At 57.9% G+C, this 7477-nt stretch overlaps 1 long non-coding RNA gene across 1 annotated transcript; it reads right to left on the bottom strand.

Annotated features, from left to right (window-relative positions):
* Window positions 1-2624: 2624 nt before the first annotated feature.
* On the bottom strand, window positions 2625-7451 carry LOC121024483 (uncharacterized). Its single transcript, XR_005787715.1, has 2 exons — window positions 6561-7451; window positions 2625-5836 (listed from the first exon to the last, which is right to left on the bottom strand). It is a non-coding gene; the product is annotated as an uncharacterized LOC121024483 (long non-coding RNA).
* Window positions 7452-7477: the final 26 nt, after the last annotated feature.

Raw genomic sequence — 7477 nt, forward strand, 5'->3', positions numbered from 1 at the left:
CCCGCCCCGGACCTCTCGGGAGGAGCGGCCGGCAGAAGTTCGGGCCCGCGCCGCCCGCCCGCCGGGGAAGCACGTGAACTTGGAGAAAGTCGCGGGGCGCGCCGGCCCGGACCTCCGCGGCAGGGCGTGGGCGCCCCCGGCGCGGCGCGCTTTCGTTTTCGTCCCGGACAAAGGTCCCTCGAGGCGCTAGTCTCGGATGCGGAGACCGGGTTCTGCCGGCCGCTCCTCCCGAGAGGTCCGGTGGTTCCGTACGGGCAAGCCGGAGTCGCAGAGGAGGAGCGGCGCGGTGCGGGACCGGGAGAGTGGGGCCTGGCCGTGCGCTTCGCCCGGCCGTCTCCGTCCCGGAGCCGTCCCGCCCTGCGAAGAGTTGCGGGAGATGGCACCGCGCTGCTCTCTGCAGTTCGCACGCGTGAAGGAGGGAAGCGTTTGGGACCCAGGACGCATACCCGTCGCTCGCCCGGGGCCTGTGCGGTGTGGGCACCACAGCGCAGCGCTGGCTGCGTCCGGGCGCGTTCCTCCGGCAAGGGCAGTCGACCTGCGAGTCCCGGGGTCACCATCGGGTTCCGGGCGACTCCTGAGGATGGTAAGTGCATTTCTCACTTTCGCTACTTAGTGAGTATTTAAATATTAATGAAGGGATTTCTAAGAAGAGCCTGTAGGGCAGGCCTTCCACAGACGGAGGAGGTTGCTCTTGAACCTGAAGCCTGGCCAGCTTGGCAAGAACTCCACGGGGCCGTCATTAAAATACAGGAACTTGGAATTCGTGAAATACAGCTCCTGATCTCAGGTGTGCGGACCGTTTGCCAGAGAGAATTTTGTTGAACGCATAAAGTAAATAGTGCTGGCAGGCGTCTTAAACAGAATAGAAGGAAAAGAGAAAGCATCTGTTTTTAGGTTTGATGCGATTGGAAGGGTTATTTGGACGCTGGGATCGCTTTTTTTTCTTTTTTCTTTTTTTGGAAAAATTGACATCTTTCATTCCCTCCTACATCAGGGAAATTGTTGCTTATTTATTTATTTATTTATTCCTTTATTTATTCCTTCTTTCTGCTGGTCAAGCATTTATGGAGAGCCGATTTAGGGGGCCCTCAGTCAAGCGTTGGCAGCCGCTGGGCCCAGCAAGTGAAAGGCCCTTGTGTGGAGGCTCTTGTTTATGGTGGCATAAAACGAAAAACAACTCATAACTTTTCGTAATAAATCCCCCTTTATAGGTGGCTCCCACACAGGCCCAGCCGGCGGCCCTGGGGAGTTTGTGGGGAGCGAGACATGGGTGAAGGAATGCGCGTTTGCCGTAATTACAGGGTTTTAAGGTAACGCTGAAATTAATTTCTTCAAAGTTGGCTTTCAGAAGCCAAGGCGGTCTCCACAGGCCAGCACTGTTCTCATTGCATTTTCGTTCGTTGGTTCTGGCCATTTGGGATTTTCAAATGCATACTTGCACTCTCATATACCTATCCCGTTAAAGTGAAACCCATGGCGGGGTGGGGGGGGGGTGCGGACTGAGCCAGCTTTTTAACACCATTGTATCACAGGTGTGATTTCCCCTCTGCTCTCCCCATCTTATTGATGTGGTTTGGAGAACCTCGCCGGGTCCTTTGACCACAAAATAATGGGCAGTGGGGGCCTGTTTCCATAACACCCCAGAGTTGCAAGCTGGCTCCTGAATGCCGTGTTTCCGGGAACGTGGATGGAGGCCTGAGTAGCCCAGGCCTGCCTCACGACAACCTCTCCCCGGGCTGCCTGGTTCCCTAGAGCCCAGAGGAAAGAGGAGACCACCTCAGTAAGATCTGGCCAACCCCGGCACAGAGGCTGGAAGTTTGCTTCAGGGCCGTAGAATGGACCCGGCGGCCGTCTTTTCTGCTAGGCCCTCATCTTCCTCTCCCGAGCCACCTCCCCACCTCCTCCGTTTTGGATTTTTATTTATGACTTTACGAGAGGCAGTTAGGAGCCGTGAAACCCGGGTGGGCCCTTCAGGAGTGATCTCGGGGATGGGGGCGCAGAAATGGAGCTGCTGCTTGGCGTCGGCGGTGACCGGGTTAGTAATTAGAAAGAGCTCGAGTTCCATCGGATCCTCGCCTGCAGAACGCAGGAGATGTTTTCCCCAGGTCCACGGAGGACCTGTAACGCGTCTCACGATGGGCAGGAAGGTGTGGCCTCCTGCTGAGGCTCCTAGGGAATACCCCAGGATTAAACCAGACCCCCGAAGAAGGGGTATCCGCTGCTCCCTCTCCGGGGGCCTATGGGAGCAGGGAAAGGCTGAGCATCCAAGGAGGCACCCCCAGGGCCACTTCGTGGGGGCTTGCTATTTGTCAAAGCTGCCAAGGCCCATCTCCCCCGCCAACGTGTGCCCCTGGCGCATGGAATGTGATGGGCTTGAGAGTGTCTATAGTAAACATTCCCCCCCCCCCCCCCCCCCCCCCCCCCCCGGGAAGAGGCACTATCTCAGCACCAACGCTGTCCTGTCTTGCCTTTGTCCTTGATTCTCAGAGCCAGCCCAGTTTCAGTGGAGGCTTGGGCCCCCACCAGGGGCTTCCTACCATGTTGGGATAGCCCATCCAGGCACGTTTTATTTTTGAGGACATGCACACCAAAGTCAAGGTTCCAAAAACGAACTGGCGCCCGTCTGGTTTTTGTCACTTCTGGATTTAATAGGAAGAATGTGCTAAGCAGGGGCATAGGGACTCGTGGACTGTGGTGGGCGAGTGGGAGGATGGCCCTGGTATTTCCATTTTTGTTTTAAGCCGGGGCCAGCCCTGTAGTGTTTTGTCGCCTGTACTTGGGGCTGTGTCACGCCCAGCCTTTGGCCGCTGGAGGCCCCAGATCCTGGGCGATGGGTCTCCGGGGTGCTGGTGGGGGCCAGCTGCTCAGCACAGGCAGTGTGTGGCGAGGAGGTCTCTGCCGTGACCAGGTTCCACGCGCCACCTGAACAGGCGCAGACGGCAGTTTGCTTTGCTCAGTGGGAACAGCCGGGAGGTTTACAGCAGGATGACTTTGGGCTCTGTGTGGTTTGCACCTGATGGGGCCGTCTGTGACCCAGTCTTGCTTGCTCTCGTCCTCAGAAGGGTGTCGGGCCAGGGCCTGTTCTGCCCTGGTGTGGATGAGGCCTGAGTGGAAGGCAGTCCCTGGGGCTGAGAGAGGGTCCGGAGGGCTTTGCCTACCCTGCCGGGCGCTCTCTCTGAACAAGCACTCCCTGCTGTCCAGGGAAACCAGTGTTTGGGGAGGGAGGGAGGGAGGCCCTTGCGGGCCAGCCAGGAAGACAGCTTAAAACCATCATGCTTGGTATTCGTTGGGCTTACACGGTGTGCTTGCACATCTGGGGAGAAGGGAGGATACTCTTGCAGGCACCCCGTTAAAAGGGGGTGTCCCGGCTCACATCGGGCAGCTCCAGTCCCGTCCTTGCCCCTGGCTCACTGTGTGACCCGGGACAGGGCATATCCTTGTACCCCGAGTCCTGTACCCCAAGTCCTAGAGCAAGAGCAATAAATCCCACCTCGGAGGGTCGTTGGGAGCGTCCAGGCACCGTGAATTCCACAGAGTACGGTTCCTGGCACGTGGCAGGGAGCCATACATGGCTGCTGCTGTTGTCATTGTTATTGTTACAAATGGTCATCGCCATTTTTATTGCTAGTGACGATTATATGTTTGAGTTTCTAAGAAACGGGGAGTCCGGTTTTGGTTTCTCTAGAAAGGGCACCTACAAGTTCACTCCCCCGCCCCGCAGGTGGTGGTGCAAATGAACTTTGATATTTCCTATCTGGTAGACCGCGAGGAGCTTGCAAATAGGGCTTTCCTTCCCACGGGGACCTGGCTAGGATGCACTGGGGGCACTAGAGGGGAGCAAGGCCTCTGGAGGTCCCGGGACGTGCTCCCAGAGGAAGGCGTGGAACCTCCTCCCCGCCCCGGGAACGGCATTTGAGGAGGTCGCTTGGGCGCCGACCCCAGGCTCTGACGTGTGCCCCTCACCTATTCAGGGTCTGGGGGAGGAATGAAGGCAGGATGTCGCGACTCGGGGGTCCAGAGTGGCCACAGCAGCTGCCAGCATCTTGCTGGCAATGCGGCTGGCGATTTGGTGGGAGGGTTTCACCACTGATGAGCTAATTGCTTTTTGGCCGAATACGAGCATACGTTCACCAGAACACTTCGCTGAGGAGAATCTTGTCTCTTCGCTGATGGTTCAGGAAGACCCAGCGAGATTGGCCTTGCTGAAAACATGTTGTCCGAACAAGAAAGGAGCCTGGGCGTCCTGATGTTATGTGGCTGAGGACCGAGAAAAGGCAATAACTGTTCTCAGGCAGAGACAATGGATCTTTTATACGAAATGCTTATTTCCAGGGCTGACCAGTGTCCCGTTGGCTTGGGCCGGCAGAGCTCGAGTATCTGGGTATCACAGGCCCTCAGAACCCAGTCAGGGACCGAGATTTATAGAAAGGGAAAAGAGAAAGCCCCCCTGACCCATGGTTCTTGGAAAATCCAGCGGGAACGTCTGGCTTTCTTTGTTGAGCGGAGGCTAACTTTCTCAAGTTTAATTTTTCCCTTCTGTGATCTCTTTCTCAAGGGTGCGAGGGCACATTCGCAAGCACCGGAAAGGTGGCCAGGTTTCCAGGTGTTGGATGGTGGGGGCTGGAGGGACCCTCCCTTGGGCTAGACCCCGTTGGGCCTTTGTCTGCTGGAGGTGATGGGTAGTCCAGGGCAAGTGAGGAAAATCAGGACTGTTCGAGGAAGGGTCCGTTCCCGGAGGAGGAAGCCATCGAGGGCGATTTTGGGTAATATTTGTGACTTTCTGGGGCCCTTTACTCCTCCCAGAATCCATTCTCCGATGAACTCGGGAGGAGTCTGCAGGCTGTCAGGGAGTCCGGCCTGCCACGGGTAAGCCGCACGCTAACCCTCACGCACCCTCGCTGGCCGGAGAGGGTGTGTTTGTCACTCCTGACAAACCGGCCCGGAGTCAGCACTGGACGGACGTTTTCTGAATTACTAAAATGAACAGAACTTCCCTCTGACGCTTATCTAGTAGCCATCTCCCTCTTCCTGCTCTGTGGGTAGGGTCCAGCCCCGTTCCTGCTAAATCGCCAGGAAGGCGCCCTGAGAAGCCAGGCCCGGCTCCCAGGCTCGAGTTAGGGGCTCGGAGGAACGGATCCGCCTGGGGCCGGGAATGAGAACGTCTTCCTGGCGTTGGGGGTCGTTGGAAAGGCCGCGGGGGATAATCGGCCTGGGCTCCCTGCCAGCTGAGGGGGTCCTCGGCCTGGACGCCCCTTCGAAGCGGGTGAGGACAGGGGAGGGAGTGGCCCCAGTCCGGGTGAGGGATGAGAGTCCGCTCCCTGCCAAGCTTCCCCTTCCCCCGTGAGTCTTTGTTGGCAGATGATAATATTTGGCTTGGCGTTCAGAAAATGAAGTTTCGTTTTTTAAAACTGCTTTTACATCCCCCTTATTCTTTTTTTTTTAATTTTTTAAATTCTGGGACCGCTCAGCTGTGGTCTGTTTACCCTGACCCCCCCAAAATGCTCTGAAGAGATCTCTCTTTGGGGGGGAGGGGGTGACCAAAACAACTTCTGAGGCCGTGTGGGTGGGATTGGTAAAATCTAAGTGGGAAACACTGGAATGGCGTGGCATGAGGCAGAAAACCCTCCCAATACAAGCTTTCACTCGGTGGGGGCGGCTTCAGGAGTCAACGCTGGACTGGGAGACAGTCCTCGCTGTGAGATTCCAGATGGCAGGCTTGTTTGCATCGGATTCCGGATGGGTCAGAAAGCCGTGTGGCCACCGTAGTGGGGCCCTGGAACACGCGGCCGGGCCTGCTGCCCCGTCCGTGGCCGAGAGGTGGGTTCTCTGAGTAGACCTGTGAGCCGGAGAGGCAAGGATTATTATTTGTCAAGTGATTGGCGGTTGTGGTTGGAAACGTGTGCCCGGGATGTACGAAGTGAAACGGCCTTTTCTTTTCTTTTCTTTTCTTTTCTTTTCTTTTCTTTTCTTTTCTTCTTTTCTTTTCTTTTCTTCTTTTCTTTTCTTTTCTCTTTTTAAGGGAGGGATAGAATTTTCCTTCCGAATTGAAACAGGATTGTTGTCCCTGATGCCTTTGGCTTCTAAGGCCAGGGCTGGGTTTTTCGGTGAAACGCCCTTCCTTCATTCTGGGATCTCCAGTGGCAGGAAGAGCGTTTGGCTGAACTATTTACCTGCTGGTTTGGGGCTCTTAAATCTTGATTCGCCTTTCATGTATTTCACGGCGATATTTACATTCAAATCAGCCTGTTATAATTACATTTTAAATTATAATAAAACGGTGGTGCGGGGCTCGAGTGTTCCTTATCTTGGAACGTCAAGAGACTGCAGCGAATCTCAGGCAGGTTGTTCGTCACGTTACCCAGACCTGCCCGGCCACCCTGACTGATGTGTTGTGTCCTGAGACCCATGCTGGCTGCAGGCCTTGGGGTGGAGGCCGTTCTCTCCTGGGCATCCAGCTGGCGCAGCAGAGGCCACTTCTGGCTGTGGCGATACTGTGCCAAGCTGTTCCTGGAATGGAATCCCTGGCGTTCCTGGTCAGGCGCGTGGCATCAGAATCCTACCTGCTTTGTCTCTGGCATCAGCTGTCGAGCTGGTCACGTGGCGGTGTGCGTGAGACCAGAGCCCGAGGACCAGAGGGCTCCTCCTGGGCTGCTTCCTTCCTGCTCAGTCGCCTCGCCCCTCCACCTCCTTCTTGGGCACCACCGGATCCGAGCTTGAGCTCCCGTCCCCGGTTGCTCAGGTGTCCAGACAGCCCCTTACTCCCAGGCGCTGCCGACACGCCCATGAGCCGAGGCGGCAGGCCCGGCCACGGTCAGTCCACGCTGTACCCCCCCCCTGCCTGGGGAGCCCCCATCTCACCCTGACAGCCCTGGGGCTCCCCAGGCACAGGGGCGGCAGGTGCCCGGCCACGTAAAGGGCCGAGGGAGAGACTTGGGCAGACAGAGTGGCCGCGTGGACGTGGCCCGGCCGCCTTCGGCGGAGGCCAGCGGAGTCTGATAAATCTCCGAATAAGAGCACCCCGTTAAAAACCCTCAGGCCCGCTGGCCAGGTCTGAGGGCTGGAGCACGGGCACGCTTCGCCTTTGCCCCGTGTGGTGGCCAGGATTGGCTTTCATGGGGCCGAGGGGTCTGCGATGGTCTCAGAGGGTGTGGTGACGTGCCTGGACCCGACCTCATGGTGGCCTCGCGACCCCTCTGGGGCAAGGCGGCCGGCTGCCCGGCCCGGTGCTCGGCCCTACGTGTGCGTTTTTCATTCCGTCGTCCGGCAGCCCTGAGTGGTAGGAGCCGTCCTCCCTGTGCCTCCTGTGGCTGGGGAAACCGAGGCCGGGAGAGGTGGCACGGCCCCGGGGTCAGGTGGCCGCTCGGACACAAGGCCGATTCAGGGCCCGGGCTCCGGGCCGAGGTGGCACGGCCTCCCGGGGCGTCACTGGGACGGGCTCACTCCGTGGCCGGGCCCGGGGAGCTGGCCGGGTGGGGGG

Source organism: Herpailurus yagouaroundi, unplaced genomic scaffold (assembly GCF_014898765.1).
Source record: "Herpailurus yagouaroundi ecotype Mexico unplaced genomic scaffold, PumYag 65194, whole genome shotgun sequence".
Taxonomy (NCBI): Eukaryota; Metazoa; Chordata; class Mammalia; order Carnivora; family Felidae; genus Herpailurus; species Herpailurus yagouaroundi.